Consider the following 17185-nt stretch of genomic DNA (forward strand, 5'->3'; position numbering starts at 1 on the left):
TGCTCCGCGCGTGCTCTGGTACACGGCGCACTACGAGTACTCATTCTTGCGCATGTAGCTAAAAATACTGGACTGCGCTACATGCTGAACCTCTTTTTCATTCGAATTTTCTCTCTGATTTTCTTTTTGCCATTCGAATAATCAAATCGAAAATTCGATTTGCTGATGCTCCGTACTAAGGGATTTCCTGTTTCTCAATGTTGTGTGGACCACCGTTCATCGTTCTGTAGTCTGACGGCACTGGGAATGCTGGGTACGTCTCATCCGTTACAACGAGCAGTCATTCATTGACAGCAACAGTCTGATTGTGAGTTTGCCGCAGGACAAGGTATAACGCCACAGGATGGTTATCGTGGGTTTCTGTAGAACATTCACAGGAAATGCCCAGACTCAAAGACTGTTGGTGCAGTGGGGAAACGCGGACTTCCGTATGTAATGAAACCGACCTGCACTGTAGAATTTGAAAATTTCGCATGAGAATACTATTAGTTATGGACGCTATCCATGAGATGAGAAATCGTGTGAATTTTAATTTCGTACGGAAATTCCCTCAAACCAGTAAAAAATTACGTATTTCGTGCACAACTTCATAAGCGCATGGGCATTCACTCTGTTGTCACCGAAAATCCTAGATCGAATTGTTGCTTGTAAGTTGTTAGGCCACACGTTTTTATTTCTATGTTTCTCGTCACCCGCGCGCATACGATTCAGGAGTATGGAAGAAAAAAATGTGCTACACTGACTGTGCATGTGGGGACCATGTACCAGCACACTCATGCACATGTACATAATGATTATGTGGCCTGGCTTGCGCGACACATGATGCAAGGATGGCATTTTTTTGTGCGCAATCTAGCAGCACATGCTCAGATTGTGACAGAAGCTCCTACCACATACTAGTTGCTAACTATGGATGCTATTTTGCATGGTGTATTGGTGGATTTTAGTGTGAACAAAGGTCTAATAAACTTTTTTTATTTTTCGGTCATTTTTTATTTTTTTTCCACCTCTCGCATGCGTTTTTAGATTTTCAGGTGACGAGAAACATAGAAATAAAAACGTGTGGCCTTAGGCATTTCACTGACACCGATATCATATGGAATAGAGCGAGATGCCGTTCCTGAGTGATACGCGTGGAAATAGTTGTGGAGTACTAGTGCATGTTAGTGTCTGTATTCTTGGCCTGGTAGGCTCGTGTATTCCTCGTGGCATTCCTGGTTGCTATCGGCAACAGCCTTTCTCTTTTTCGGCAGCGTTTAGGTTTTGTGATGCGTCTAATGGGTTTTCTACCGTTCTCATTATAGAAAAGATAAACCAGGAAGTGCAGTGTTGCTATTGATGTGTGAGGGCGGCCCTATCATAAACATTGTCGCCCTAGCGACCAGTCGACGCAGTTCCAGTGAATATACGGCGTTGGCTCCCTTGCTTTAGTTCCTTTGGGTGTTGTGTGGTTGTTTCTGTGTGTGTTCTGGGTTAGTATGTGGTGTGTTTGTGTGGAAGAGGTAGTAGAGACACTGTAGTTTGAATTTATAGAAAGGAAAAGACCGTGGGAGGTGAAAGTTATCGCTTCTCGGCCTTTTGGCTAAGATCAAGTGTAGTATCTGTTCTTATCAGTTTGATCGCTGATATGTTGTCTATATGGCAACATTCGATCAAATGTATTTTTGCTCCTTGGAGGGCGGCTCGAAGCTTGCTTCACCCTCTCCATGGATCACCCTGGTATTGCAGTTCTTCCAGGTGTGGTCCATTTCCCTTCTAGGGATTTTAATCAAACAAGAGAAAGAGTAAACTGAGATGGATAGAATTCTATTTTTATTTAAAAAAATGACCAAAGGTTTACTGTGAAGTCGGATGGTGAGCCAATTCCATTATGGTGAGAAGAACAAATGTTACAAGTTATGACCAACTGTCGCACTCGCTGACTGTATATAATCTGGTTACGTTGGTGGACAGTTAGTCATAACTCGTAACATTTGTCCGTCTCCTTTTTTACCCTAAAGGCTTACTTTGGAAGGTGTTTTAAAGTTACGGATTTGAAATACATGTAGCATACTCCAGACGAAAAGAAGCTAAACATCGCAGCGAACTAAAAATGTTAGCCGTTACAAGATCGTGACGAAGGACCACGGGACAGGGCGGCCATGGCTCACTTCGAGAACGCAAGACAACAACCACCCAACTTGGAAAGCTCATGTTTATCGCAGAATAGGAAGAAGAGTGAAAGATGGGTATTTGAGCTGTGTGTAGAAGTGCACATTGCTTACGGTGAGTCTTGGATGTAGACCAAGTCATGTAGTTGCACAACATCTTGTGTTGTGGTAGGTTGGTTACCATGGAGATGGATAGTGTGAGGCGATATGTTGAAGATGAATTGATATGTCTGGGACCTGGGTGAGTTATTTACTGGTACTGCAATTGCTTACCTGGCACAGGGGACGCCGTGATCAATAAGGCGGCTCCCTCAGGATGAGGCCCCTCCATTGCACTCCGTTGGGGCTGAGGCTTGCGATTTCCCCAAACGTGGGAAAGTCGAGTGCACAATTTATGGTAGTGGGGGTTTGCGTTCGCGCAGCCCCTGTGCAAAATAAATGAAAGCAAGGTGAAATTTCTTTCCCGCGCTTGTTTTGTGGATACGGTGAGAGTTCATCAAGTTCAGGACACATCGACCTACCGTCCACTGTTCTGCTTCGACTGCTGTAGCTGCGATGTGCAAATTCTTTGATCTCTGGCTACACATGATGGCATGCATCAGTGAGCCAAATAACTGCATCACTAATAGAAGAATTTGCATGCAGTGCATGCGCCAAGAGTGAATTGAAACTGAATAGAGCGGTTGTCAGTTGACAAACCCCCTTTTATTGATAAAAGGAAGAAAGGGAAACTTGAGAAGGCCTTTCCTTGGTCTGCACTGTAGTGAAGTTGTGATCGACAATTGTAATTTACTTCTTCTTGTCTAGACCGTGTGCTACTCCTGTGGTCTCAAGTTCTCTAAAAAGTGGTGGCCAGTTGCCATGACAATATCTTGCCATGGTAACTAACACAACGGATCTAGTGCAACACCGAGCCTTGCAGTTGGATTCTTTAATGGTGATAGTCGGAATTGCCTAGGTGTTGACGTTGGCTTTGAAAAGGTTTTGGAAATCTTGTAGCAAGCGAGAAGACTCTTTGCAATGACTTCCACTGTATTCTGTTGAGGTATATGCATTTGGAGATGATGGTTATGAAATCAGCTTTGCGCAGTGGTAGTACCATAGCCAATGAGGTCCAACCGAGGCGTGGTTATTGCTAGTTGAAAACTTTTCCCAATATCCCGCATTGACGACTTGAAACATAGTCGGCTTTGCAATTTTTGAAGGCTCATCCGTGAGCCAACTTTCAAATGAATCAAAGATAGAGAGATATCATAACATTGAGAGCCGAAAGGTGTATGTATTCTTCACATGTAGAGCACTTGGGTACAGCCATTACCAAAGAAGTCCAACCCACGTGTCGAGAGCAACGCCAAGTAGTGTCACTGCGGCCTTCTGATTGGTTTCTGGACCGTGCACGATATAATTGAAATGGAAACGCGTCATTTTTTTTTACTCCCTGGTCGGATTTCTTAGGCCAATGCTGTAGTTCTTGCGTGTGGAAGTAGTAGCAGGCGAAGCGCCAGCACCGAAAAAGAGCCCTAAAAGTTGCACTTTTATTTTCCAAATCCGACCCCAGGCCCGGGAAATTTGAAACTCAGCTCAATATCGCCAAAAAGAGACTATTTTATCCCTTGCTCACAAGAGCTTCCCTGGTGGTATCGTCTTGTTCCGAGGCAATGTTTGGGAAGGTGCGGGCATTAGCTGCCCTAAGTCTCGCGGAAAGCTCCAAGCGACATCAATTTCCTCGCTTTCTCGCCAGAGTTTTCAAGACCGACGCAACTCGTCGTCAAAAAGTACTCAGCGTGGATTTCGTGCCGAATTCCGCCCCAAACAATTTAGGCTGACCTCTCGCCACCAATCGAACCCACTGATATGTATCTACCTATACACGAGCAATGGTTTGAGCCCAAAGAAGGACAACTTCACAACGAGCACACTTTCTGAGGGTAATATTTTCTATGTATATCAGTATTAGAACACCATCAAGAAGACAAATTGACCAGCAGAAAGACATAAAGTTGCACTACAAATACAGCAGCTGTATAAACATAAATAATTGAACAGAAAACTATGTAACTGGATCCCACCAAAAACAGTAAAGCATCCCAAATAGTATGCGCATACACATATACATGAAGGAAGGCTATGTTGCCACCATACACTGGCTACGCACACGGACATAATTCTGGAGAGCTGAGCATCAGCGTGCGCACACCCCCACACACACATCTGCATGCACGCGCGCACACCCACATATGCGCATGCACACGCGCGCGCGCGCACACACACACGCCCACATATACACATGCACGCGCGCACACTCCTGCCCTGTGCTGTCGAGCCACTGCCACAAGGGTTGCGTGGGCCTCGAAGGCACCGGAGAGAGAATAGGAGAACGCAGTCCCATAGATACACACACACGCACACACACACATGTACACAACACGTGCAAGTACACGTGGCAGCTTACTACAAGAGAACCACACAAGTTCACATGTGGGCATGAACTGTATTCACAGTTGGTCATACTATCTTGGGCATATGAGGGAGGAGCAGGAGAGTGAGTGCGTGACTCAGACACAATGCGCTTCGACATGCTAGCACATGCACCGGTTTCGGACAGTGGCAGAACGTGACGGTGAGAGAGAGAGAGAGAGAGAGAGAGAGAGAGAGAGAGAGAGAGAGAGAGAGAGAGAGAGAGAGAGAGAGAGAGAGAGAGAGAGAGAGAGAGAGGAGAGAGAGAGAGAGAGAGAGAGAGAGAGAGAGAGAGAGAGAGAGAGAGAGAGAGCACCAGCGTTCCAGCTCAAGCTCCAAATTTCTAGTTGCTTCTCCTGGTCACAGTAAACACAGAACAGGGCTCAGGCAGTGCCGAGGAAGTGCTTGTACTTGGTGCAGTGTCGTGAGCAGGATAAACTTCCAACATCTCTACACAGTGTAGCTCTTCAGGCACACACGAAGACTCAGAAACCGGAATATACTTTACATGATGATTGAAAGTCCAGCAGCACAACAAAACTTCCAAGGACTGGTTTGGCACTAGCTTCCGTCTCATTGGCGTGTGCCCAGCCAGTTTTGGAAAGAAAGAGTAGACGTTCATTCCTCGTTCAACCTGCAATGAACTGAAGACAACACAAACCAACAAGACGACGATGGTTGTCATCAGCTCATGTGTTCACCATCGCAGTTCTACCATTCACTTTCCTGCTCCAAAAGCACTGCCAGGCTGCATGGTACTACTGTCGTGGACATGGAAATCCGGTCGCACGTATAGCGGCCCCAGGGCGCTGGCCATGCAGCCGTAGCACGGTTTATCATGCGCTGCTGATGGTCGCATTGGATCAACATGTGCACTGCATGCAACGTTCTGTACACGCTGAGGGCGCCGGCCCCGGTCAATCGACTGGATTTCCATGTCCGCGACAGTACGATGTGTCGATAATTGACCGTGATTTGCATTTTCCAATGATTAGGACTGGTATTATTTCTATTTTTCACACTTTAAAATAGAAAGAAAACAAGGGGCAAGATTTGATATGGATTATGTGATTGTTGGCTATGTCAACATTTGAAAGAGGGTTGCAACCGAGATAGCACTGCAACATGAGTTTAAACCTACGTATTGCATGGTATACTCAACAGTTGGCGAGCAGAGAATTTCGTGCCGAATTCCGCCCCAAGGTTGTGCACAGCAAACAACTTGATATTTCATTAGCCCTACCCTTGTGCTATACGTACCCGTTGTGCCGATCGAGCCTGAGCCCTCTACTCGACTCCACGGTCCAGTGACATTCGGTCATCATGGCCAAATTCAAGTCACTCAAGTGTTGAGAAGTGTCTACGTCGTCGCACATGGCATGTGTCGACATACAAATATATGTGTACGATAGAGAAAGAACTACTGAAGAGCAACCAACTGGTTTCAGCATTCTCCTTCAAAGGATAGGTCGGTGGCAGAGGACCAAAGCCGGACAATAGTTGGAAATTCTCAGCGTTGAATTTCTACAGGCTGTAGATACCTGGAAAAGCTCGATTTCCCGCCACGGAAAATAAAAAAAGTCTTGATTTGGGGTGCTGGCGCTTCGCCTGGTAGCTGTAATGCCATGGAGAACAGGGAAAATGACAAAAAAAGACTCGAATTTGAAATTTGTGTACAAAGCATAGGAAGCTCTCTATGCCGGGAACATGCCTGCAACTTCGCAGCTGCAAGGGCACGCTCTCACTGCGACAAGAGGTTATCGTCTATGTGACAGCATCATGCAGGAATGTAATGGTCATGCTCACACTACCTCCTAAACCGCCGACAGGTGTTGGGTTTTCAAAGTTCTTGACGTTCGGAAAGTTCTTTGCATTTCAAGTATCTGGCTGTGGCGAACTCCCGAATTTGGCGATTTTTCGTGATTCTATCGTACACAGTAGTGCAGTGCTGCAAAATTTGAAATTTGAAAGGGGTTCAAAAAGGGTACCTGAACTGGGGTACGAACAGCACAGCGCACTGTTGCAGGCAGGGTCAAACGGCCTGGATTTTGATGGGTTTTCCCAATTCAGTGCTTTCCGGACTAAACCTGGCCGAAATCCTATTCTTGTTAGGGCTTGCTTTTCGGAGAAATAGACTTCAGAAACATAATTGGAAGATGATTCCATAGGGAATTGCAGAAACAATTCTAAAAAAACTAGGGCTGAAAAAAAAGGGTACCATCTACCTGTTGGTATTATGAAGGCATAGTTTGTGGAAACAGAGTAATGTTTGCACAGAATTATGACACTATTTGCTAACGATTATAATCGATTACTCGATCGTTAAGCTAAAGAGTAATCGATACGTGAAAATCCACGATCGTTTCAGCCCTAAAAAAAACTCAAAGTTTGACCCATTTATGGCCAAAAGCTAGAAGTCCATCTTGTACCCTGCTTTGTTCGGAGAAAAAGTATGAAAAGGAAAAAAAGAAATGTCCTCCCCGGCCGGGAATCGAACCCGGGTCTTCCGCGTGACAGGCGGAGATACTTACCACTATACTACCGAGGATTGACTGAAGGGATTTGGGCAACTGCAGCAGAATAGCTTGGCACGGTTATGAGATATTCTTATCCCCATGCTCAGGAAAACGGCCCCGAAACACGTTTTAATGCCTAGTACGAGTCGTACAGTGCTGCACAGTGGAATCTGATCAAGACAGTCCTTGCCTAGCCGATTTTTTGTTTTTTTTGGAACCGGCCTCTTGTACGGGCAGAAGTAACACAACGATACGACAAAACATGAACCATACCAGAAAAGCAATGATGACGCGGCATAAACAATGCCTGGCCGGTCGCTGTGCGGCCCTTGTAGACCTGCAAACAGCGGGATTATGAACTGATGCAAGGCACAAGCTTACCTCGCGCAATCGGATTTCATTGAACAGGACTGTACATGTTCTTCAGTACCGTTACTCGTGTACTTTAATTTCAGAAATTTTCGCTGCTCAATATTTTCGGTATGAGGGCAACAGGCTAGGTTAGGTGAACAGAAATGTTCGGTGCAGAGAAGCAGTTCCCTATTGGATTATGTGTGTTAGTGTTTGTTCGGTGTATTGAAATTTTAGGTATGAAACAGACGCACAGAAAGTACCGAAAATAAAAGTACACCGAAAATTTGTGAAATTACAGTATGTGCGGTTTATCCACAGCCAGAGTGCCGATTGTCTTACTGACCCTGAGGATGCTACATAAAGAAAAAGTGAATTCACTTGAATCACCTTATTGTTGATGAATGGCTTGTTTCATTTCTTGAAAACGCAATTTTGGTTGAAGCCGCCTTGCAGACACTGACGTTGAGGGGAAATATTTGGGCCAGTTGCAGTTGGGCTTTATAATTATATATTTTCTCTTAAATTTCAATCATGCCATGCTGGTGAATAACTAGGTTGGTTGAAGACAGGAGTGCACGTAGTGATATCAGAAGATGAGATTGTAGTTGGTTGTTGCCATGGAAACTTGCAGCTGGCCGGCAATAGTGCCTGATGCTCTTGGTTATTTTGAAATGGGACTCACACTCCTGAGAGAGAAGTACTGTAACATTCTTGTGTTAGTCTAGTGGGAATTTTGGCCAAACATATTCCGTAACTACTGGCCCTAAAGAACAGCATGTAGTAAATAGCTTGTCTGGGCTTTAGAGAAGTTCATACTCTGGTTTACCTTCAACCACGAAAAAATCTTTCGCCTTTTACTAAAGATTTCCGTGGAGGTGGACATTGAAGGAGTCTTCAAATGAATTTTTCTTTAGCCCTTGCTCAATGAGCAGGGCTCAATAAATTACCAAAAGGAAAGAGTGCTGTGAAACGTCTATGCAAGAAGCTGTCCGGCGTCCCAGATTGTTCTTCAAAATGTAATGTTTTAGTTTTATTCTTCCCCGAGGGAACGAATATCAGTAGCGAATTGACCTCACTCTTTGGCACTCATTATCGCCACACAATTAAACCGTGTGCATTCAATTATTAATATTCTCCGAAGCGTAACTGCTGCTTCCGCAAGAGGCTATAAAGCCCACCCTACCCCAAAGAAAACTTGCTTTGAAAATCAATTACTAATCTTGGAAGGCTCCTAAGCAGGATTCACAGAAGAATTGTTGCAATGCGATGCGTGATGTGAGGGCCGAGAAACCGAGAAAGCCCCAAATCCCATTCATCGTGCACCTAATGCAACTGTCGTAGGACTCTCTCCACTGGTCCGTCGCAAAAGTTGTAACACTCGCGACGCGACGTACGATACGATGTATGATTTGGACATTATTGGCTGCAAAGTTGTATGGAAGGTTCAAGAGGTGCTTGTAGACTTGTAAAAGTTGTACCAAGCCAGCTGATTGCCATGGTGACGTACTCACCTTAATTGAACTTCCCGGCACATCAGCAAGGCAACGTTGCATCACTGACTTCTTCTGTGAATTCTATTTCGCGAGTCCGCATCGCATGCCGCTGTCGTAGATTGTGGCGCATCGGGCATCGTATAGCGGGAGAAAACTTCCGTGGATGCCGCTTTGGGCTATTGTTTTGCGTACTGAAGACCAGTGAAAAGATGAGATAGAGTAGTTAATGCCTGTAACTCGCACTGCTGGGTTCCGCTGAGTCTTGTAAATACTGTAAAGATCTTAGGGAAGTGGATTGAGTCGCGCAGGTACACGGCATGTCGTGCTGTGGGCGGTTGGTAACCATGGAGATCGATAGTGTAATGCGGTATGGCGAAGATAAATTGAGATGTCTGGATCTGGGCAAGGTATATACTGGTACTGCAACTATTCCTAGCTAGCTTTGGCCGGTGTGTGTTAAGCATAAAAGGAGAATGCGACTGCGAGAGTGGTGTCATAATGATTGCCACTGTAGTAGGTAGCAGTTCTTAGCTGTAGTAGGAAAGAAGTGGAAAGTCATACTTACCTGGCACAGGGGACGCCGTGATCAAGACGGCGGCTCCCTCAGGATGAGGCCCCTCCATTGCACTCCGTTGGGGCTGAGGCTTGCGATTTCCCCAAACGTGGGAAACTCGGGTGTACAATTTATGGTAGTGGGGGTTTGCGTTCGCGCAGTCCCTGCACAAAAATGAATAAAAATAAAAAGTATGTAGGAATTTAGTAGGAGTACATGTATGGTTGATTGGTTGGATCCCGATCCCGATCGATTGTCTGGATCGTTCCGATCCTAGAGTTGGCCGGATCCTACCTAATCCGTCGAATTCGGATCTGACCAATCAAAAGGGTGCAAAATGCAAATCCAGCTGATTCGGATCCTACCAAGCCTTGTACTCCTCCTTTTCTCTCCGAAACTTGCAGGCCAGATACAAAAGAAAGAAAAAAATGACCAGTCACACCAACGGGACATTTGAAATTGAAAAGAAAAAAGTGACATAGTTTTTTTCCCTTGACACGGATGGGTAATTGCAACTTTTTTTGGATGGGTGGGGGAAGAGAGAAGTCGCTGTGTACTGACTGGATGTGCCCAGAGTATCGACTTTTTCTTGTTATCGTGTTGTGAGCCACTATTTTCTCACGATTCAGACCAAACACTGATGAGAAAAACGATCCAAGTTACGGAAACCATCACACGTCTTGTTGGCCGAATGACAACCTCTTGGAGCCTACAGTGCATTTCAAAACTATAGACGCGTAGGGTTTTTGAAATATTTCAAATTTGGCTGGAACTTTTTGAGAATAGTTTTCGGAATATTGCTCAGGATCGCTCCACAATTACTCTCATATAGTTTCTAAAGGATTGGATAACAGACGCCCAATTTGGAAAAATTTATGCACAAAGTGATCACAGATTTTATGTGGTATAGATGCTGGCATAACGGTTTTTGCCTAGGTACGCGTCTATAGTTTTGAAATGGACTGTAGCTATATTCAGGTACATGTACTGACGGACATGCAAGCCTTGTTCTAGAAGGTGATCATGAGAGGTCGAATCGGCGAGTTTATCTGTGATAATTGTCACACATTGTGGCTGCACGGTGGTGTTCTAGAAGGTGATCATGAGAGGTCGAATCGGCGAGTTTATCTGTGATAATTGTCACACATTGTGGCTGCACGGTGGTAACAGACAGTTGCCATGGCAATATTCCACGCGGGAATTACCCCCGATATGGTGCAACCCAACAGTGCCTTGAAGTAGTATGCTCTAATGGTATTGCTGGGCATATCTAGGTTGACGAGCGCATCATAGAGGTTATTTTGGAGACTTTTGCAATGACTTGCACTGTGTTCTGTTGAGGTATATCTGTTTGGAGATGAAGGTTTGGTAATCAGCTTTGCGCAGTGGTAGTACCATAGCCAATGAGGTCCAACCGAGGCGTGGTTATTGCTAGTTGAAAACTTTTCCCAATATCCCGCATTGACGACTTGAAACATAGTCGGCTTTGCAATTTTTGAAGGCTCATCCGTGAGCCAACTTTTAATTGAAATCAATGAAAGAGCTCGATTCCAAATTCAGGTGTGGGAACCGTATAATTGAACACACATACTGTATGTATGCATGACATATGCTGTGAATCGGTAACCAATGATTTTCTTCCACATGGCGAGGGATCAGGATAAGCGAGATCTGACTGTGTCTAGATCACACATAGCACGGAAATTAGGGAGGTTTCGCTCTACGGAATTACGTATGAAAATAACGTAGGAACTGCACGGAATTTTCATACGTCAAAATCAGAGCTGTTGGGTTTCGCTCTACGTGATTTCTCCACGACTGCTAAACATGCGTTGTTGCTTTGGAGACGCGTTGGCTGCATGCGCCCACCGCATGCACCATGAACCGAAACCGCGTTTTCCATCTTATTTTGCACGTGGTGTACGGTGTGTGTACCTTGTGTTTCGCGCGGCTTGAACGTTGCCATGGACAAATGCGGAAAATGCGAAAAATATTTCAAAAAGTCCTACGGAGGACCCAACTTAGGAAAGAGCTTTCCTACGGAAATCCGTAGAGAGATTTACGTATGAAAGTTGCCCTCGATCCCCGGCGCGTACAACATACGGATTTTCATACGTAATTACGTAGAGCGAAACCTCCCTATTGTCGCTGTGTACAGCTGTTATACTATTAAAAGCATGCCTACTGAAAGAAGTCAGTGTCATACCGTAAAGTTTCGTGTGCCCAGGGTGATGCTGTACCTGTGTATGCATATGTGCGCATAATGTTTGCATGCTTGTGAAACGCAAGCGATGCAATATGCACCTTGTATAGGCCCAGTCCTGAAATAACGCCCGTGCCCAAGTATACGCCAAGTTTTCAGACCCTTGTTCTGTTGTATACACCCGGGGATTATTTACGGAACTTTACGGTATGCTGTCAAATGCGAGGAAACCACCGGGATAACCTTACTCTATCCAGTTTCGGCCTCCCAGACTCTTTCGTCATATCATGCCAGACTCTTCTCCCGTTTTATACCCTGTTTTGATTTGAAAAAGAAAGAAGTGAAAAGCAAAAAAAGAAATGTCCTCCCCGGCCGGGAATCGAACCCGGGTCTTCCGCGTGACAGGCGGAGATACTTACCACTATACTACCGAGGATTGACTGTCAGAATCTGTGCAGCTCCCGTAGAATATCCTCCCTTTCATGCACTAGCTTCTTCTACAAATTAGTAGCACAAAAAGCCTGGACACACGTTGACCAAGTACAGTTGCGCTCTGTGAAATCCGGCCCAAAGCCAGAAAACTGGTGTCCTGAAAGAGTTCCGATTACATCACTGTATTTGTACATGTGTATGTCCAGCTGCATTCGTACCACTTCCTGCGCATCAATGGCCGTTAAGTTGAGGGTGCCAAAATATGAGCCGTCAGATGCGAATCTGACCTCACGGGAAACACTGCACAGTGCAGAAAAATGCACTTGAAAGTTGGCGCGTTTACGCACTGGTGCACCTGGACAACCAAGCTACAAACCTTCGTATTTCAGTCAAATATCGGTCTTTCGGGACAATCCAAGTATGTAAATCGAAGAGAAAACTCCAAGGAATCCAATGCAGCAAGCGCGATCGCGGCACGATGGCTGCGTTCCCTAGCTACGAAGCCTGCAAGATACGGCACGGCACTTTGCATTTCTACGTGCAAATCAAACGATCCAGGCCAGGAATTTCCCCTTTTCAAGCAACCCACGATCTCGGCAACAGGCTCAGACGTCTTGGAAGGTCTCAGTGCATCTTCACGAAAAAAAATTGGGCGCCTGGAATAATGGAGATGGAAATGGCTAACGATTTTCGTGTGACGGCGCAAGTCCAGCGCTGAAGCGATGTCTGCGGCTTGTTGTGCTGGTGCTGTGCTTTATTTGCTATCGGATTTGGGCCCAACGGGTTCCTCGTCGCCAGAGCTTTCCAGAAAGCCCAAGTTTGTGGAAATCGGTCAAAGGAAACAGGAAGTATTCTCCCTCCTGGCTTTTAGATAGTACCACTAACACAAAATTTGATATGAATTTTTTCCCATAAGGTCGGTTTTCGCATCTGACGGCTCGTATGCACTCTGGGACGTATTTAACCGTGGGCAACTGTACATGTGCAGTTTATCCACAGCGGGACTGTAGCCTGCTGTAGAGTGTTTTTGTATTGACACTGAGCATGCTACAGAAAGAAAGGGTAACTACACTTCAATAATTTTATCGTTGAAGAAGGGCTTGTTTTGTTTCCTGCAAAGTCTTACATGGATGGGACATCTCGTATTAGTACCAGTTGCCTTTTATCTGGGCTCTAGATTCTTGTCTTCAGTGATATCTGAGTCATGCCATCCTGATCAATAACTACGCTGGCCAATGTCAGGATTGCAGGTGTGGATATCCAGACTAGAGATTGTGATGGTATGTTGCCATGGAAACTTGGTGGTGGCCGGCAAGGATGTTGCCACAGTTACGCTTGATGCTCTTGCTTATTTGAAAAAGCTGACTCACACTCCTGACAGAGATGTTTGATTACATTCTTTAGTCTAGTAGGATATCTGGGGCCAAACCTATTCCGTAACTACTGACCCTAAACAACATCATGTAATAAATAGCTTGTCTGGGATCTTGAGGAATTCATACTCTGGTTTACCTTCAACCACGAATAAATCTTTCGCCTTTTACTAAAGATTTCCGTGGAGGTGGACATTGAAGGAGTCTTCAAATGAATTTTTCTTTAGCCCTTGCTCAATGAGCAGGGCTCAATAAATTATCAAATGGAAAGAGAAAGACTGTTTTGTTGCTACAGTCAAATCTGCCGTTAGCGACCTCTGCTGTAGGCGACCATCTACCGTTAGCGACCGATTTTCCGTGCACCAACGGTTTCACATACAAACTGATCTGTCCAGAGCGACCATCTGCTGTGCGCAACCAGCGACCACGATATCAAGCACAGTGGCTGCATTCAAATCTGCTGTAAGCGACCGCGACCCAGGTTCAGCCAGGTGCGAAACTGTACTTGCCAGTGCGCTGTCAACTGCAAGGTGTGAAAAATGCGCTATCTTGTAAGTGCGATCGACTGGCCCTGGCCTGTATATGTACATGTACTGAGGCTGCGCTGTAGTAATGATATTAAAAAAATCACATTCTCGTCGATTTGAGTACATGGAAGCATAATTATATGCATGCCCGGTATGCCGGATTTACCATACATCTGCCGTAAGAGACCATCTGCCGTAAGAGCCCGCTTTTTCTTGCACCAAGGGGCGGTCGCTTACGACAGATTTGACTGCAGTAAGTTTATGCCATTCCAATTCTGTATAAGGGCCTATCGGGGTTGCCTTTGTTTCAAAAACGAACGTGCTCCGACATGAATTCGGCCAACTGTGTCACACTAGCGATTTCGCCAAGAATAACTACTGTATTTGCTGGAGTATAGTGCGCACTTTAGATGTACTATTTCAGGCCCCAAATCGCAGGTGTGCACTATGCTCCGACTATGAAAGTGCATATGAAAGTGCATGTGAATGCACTTTGAAAATTAGTGCAATGCATCAAAGAATTGCGAAGTTTGCCGCCTCTGAACCGAAGCAAACCATAATCACTGTGTGCATTTCTAGTGTCTACAGCCAGCTACACTGCTAACACATGATTGGTTAGAACCCCATCGGTAGCATGTGCACTATAAAATGGAATGGTTGATATTGTACTGTCGATGATGCTCTCAAATCTAGGCTGCGCATTATACTCCAGATATGCCTTGAATCGCCAAAATGTTACTCAAAAGAGAGGGTGCGCATTATGCTCAGGTGCACGTTATACTCCGGCAAATACGGTATAAGCTTTCAAGAGTGTGGAACTCCCGATACCCTTTCTATGTGGTTAGCCGACGGCGAAAACTCACATCACGTGGTGTAGTGTCCGAGTTGTACCCGTCCAGCCCATTTTTAGCGAGCAGCGGAGTAACAAAAAAAGCACTCTCTGACAGAAACCCACTGCGCGTATTAGGCCTTGGCGGATAATGCCGGCAGAAAAATTGGCAGAATTCGGTACTTTTTCTGGTAAGTTTCATGCATGTTTGGTATGTGGATAAAGAAATGGAGCAGAATTCGAGGAATTGTCCGCCATAAGGTTTGTATGGTTCTGCCAATTTCGGTGCAAAAAAAGCAGAATCTGCCACCTTTTCGAGCATTATCCGCCAAGGCCTAGCGCGTATGCAACTCGCCAGCTTGATCATGGTAGATATTTGGATTGCACGCCCGCTATCCTTCTTTTGTAGGTAGTATGAAATGTACCTGGCACACGTGATGTGAGTTTTCGCAGTCGGAGACCGCATATTACAGAGTTGCACATTCTTGAGAGCTTGTTTACTGTTGGGAGCTTGTAGCCTGTCTACGCACAAACGTTGTACACGGCTGTGCTAGTTTGTAGTAGCTGTAGTACTAGTAGACGTTGGGGCGGAAATGAGATTTTTTTTACAGTATTGCTTTGCTTGTTTGCGCAATTGCGTTGACATCACCAAGCAAGCTTGGCTAGTCTTCACATAAGCCAAATGAACTAAATAAATGAGGAACGAGCCAGGCCAATGAGGTGAACACATGCGTGCAACGGCAGAACAGGCAAGATGAATAAATAAGACTTCTTTTTTTTTACATACAGAGTCCAAATCATTGAAAAGGCTTCTTCTGTCTAGTAACAATCTGGTGCAGTCGGTTGACGCCCTCTCCAGCCACTGTTGTCATGGTGAAAAGCCGTGAGGTATTGGTTGGGTGCCTGCTCCACCACGTGCAAGCACTAAGAAAATAGTAAAAATCGGCCAACTTTTCGGCCAAGTATTGACCAATTGCTACTTGGTGGAAATCATACACGACAAATACATTGTACCGTTGAGCCACCGAAGTTACATAAATTCCATACAATACAAAAAATACAATACAAAGTAAATCACAAAAGATTTGTTGGAACCTTGTCACACAAGGTCATTTTTGCACCAATCTTGACGAATTTTGTACTCTACATGTCAGTACAATAATTATAGTGGAGAAGATTGTACCCCTTGCGTCGGGCCTGTTCATCTTCTCCGACAAATTCACTGGTTTTGTCTCTCCTGGTTGCTGTTGACAACACTCTCCATTGACCTTCTCATTTCGGTGCTTCATCAGTATGTGTGTGATTCGTTTTCCTTATCAGCTGAATGCTGCCGGTTGTAGCTAGGGTATTTAGTGTCTGTATGGGTTTGTTAATTCGGCCATATTGTACACTTTGTTGCCCTAGCGACCAGTTGACGCCGTTCCAGTGAAGATATGGTTTCAGCTTTCTTGTTTCAGTGCCTATGGGTGTTGTGTGGTTGTTTGTGTGTGTGTTCTGGGTTAGTATGTTGTGTGTTTGTGTGGAAGAGGTAGTAGAGACACTGTAGTTTGAATTTATAGAAAGGAAAAGAGCGTGGGAGGTGAAAGTTATCGCTTCTCGGCCTTTTGGCTAAGATCAAGTGTAGTATCTGTTCTTATCAGTTTGATCGCTGATATGTTGACTATATGTCAACATTCGATCAAATGTATTTTTGCTCGTTGGAGAGTGGCTCGAAGCTTGCTTCACCCTCTCCACGGATCACCCTGGTATTGCAGTTCTTCCAGGTGTGGTCCATTTCCCTTCCAGGGATAATAATCAAAATATGGAAAGTATTCAAGATGTCTTCTAATTTTCCGTTGGAGTCTCTCGATGAGATACCTACCGGTATATCTTTTCTCCTAACATCAGACATAACGTTTTTCTCAAGATCCAGCTTATTTTTTCACGGTCTTTTGCCATTGTATATACAGGTAGACTCCCTTTAATTCGAACCTCAAATTGCCAGGCCCTAACTTCGAATTATCCAGAACTTCTAATTATCCAAATGCAGCCCCATGGACTGATATGTATGTCAAAATGCTTGAAATCGCATGCTGAATATTTTTTTGCACATTTTTATTTGCATCAACGAAACATAGGTGGTCGTACCGTTTATGTACAACGGGTCATCAAAGCACTGGATCGACACAAAATCATTTTGACATTATCTTCATCTTCTAGTGAAGACGTTGTCAGCCACTGCAGCTTTCCTGAAAAAATTTCAACGGAAAAGAACTGCGCTGCTTAATCCGCGTCATGAAAGGCCGTCGAACAGCAGCA

At 44.9% G+C, this 17185-nt stretch overlaps 1 protein-coding gene and 10 non-coding genes across 11 annotated transcripts in view; 9 read left to right on the top strand and 2 right to left on the bottom strand.

The window, feature by feature from the left end:
* The window catches only part of LOC135819449 (glycosyltransferase 1 domain-containing protein 1-like), a 144099-nt gene that overhangs the window by 21995 nt on the left and 104919 nt on the right, over nt 1-17185 (top strand). The gene's annotated exons all lie outside the window — the stretch shown is intronic.
* On the top strand, nt 1563-1753 carry LOC135820365 (U2 spliceosomal RNA). Its single transcript, XR_010554093.1, has one exon. It is a non-coding gene; the product is annotated as a U2 spliceosomal RNA (small nuclear RNA).
* LOC135820339 (U1 spliceosomal RNA) lies at nt 2416-2578 on the top strand. The gene has a single exon (XR_010554069.1). It is a non-coding gene; the product is annotated as a U1 spliceosomal RNA (small nuclear RNA).
* Nucleotides 3229-3368, top strand: LOC135820299 (U4 spliceosomal RNA). Its single transcript, XR_010554029.1, has one exon. It is a non-coding gene; the product is annotated as a U4 spliceosomal RNA (small nuclear RNA).
* Nucleotides 7084-7155, bottom strand: Trnad-guc (transfer RNA aspartic acid (anticodon GUC)). Its single transcript has one exon. It is a non-coding gene; the product is annotated as a tRNA-Asp (tRNA).
* LOC135820327 (U5 spliceosomal RNA) lies at nt 8290-8409 on the top strand. Its single transcript, XR_010554057.1, has one exon. It is a non-coding gene; the product is annotated as a U5 spliceosomal RNA (small nuclear RNA).
* On the top strand, nt 9528-9691 carry LOC135820336 (U1 spliceosomal RNA). The gene has a single exon (XR_010554066.1). It is a non-coding gene; the product is annotated as a U1 spliceosomal RNA (small nuclear RNA).
* Nucleotides 10898-11037, top strand: LOC135820300 (U4 spliceosomal RNA). The gene has a single exon (XR_010554030.1). It is a non-coding gene; the product is annotated as a U4 spliceosomal RNA (small nuclear RNA).
* Trnad-guc (transfer RNA aspartic acid (anticodon GUC)) lies at nt 12091-12162 on the bottom strand. Its single transcript has one exon. It is a non-coding gene; the product is annotated as a tRNA-Asp (tRNA).
* LOC135820319 (U5 spliceosomal RNA) lies at nt 13657-13776 on the top strand. The gene has a single exon (XR_010554049.1). It is a non-coding gene; the product is annotated as a U5 spliceosomal RNA (small nuclear RNA).
* On the top strand, nt 16476-16666 carry LOC135820355 (U2 spliceosomal RNA). The gene has a single exon (XR_010554084.1). It is a non-coding gene; the product is annotated as a U2 spliceosomal RNA (small nuclear RNA).

Source organism: Sycon ciliatum, chromosome 6, assembly GCF_964019385.1.
Source record: "Sycon ciliatum chromosome 6, ocSycCili1.1, whole genome shotgun sequence".
NCBI lineage: Eukaryota > Metazoa > Porifera > Calcarea > Leucosolenida > Sycettidae > Sycon > Sycon ciliatum.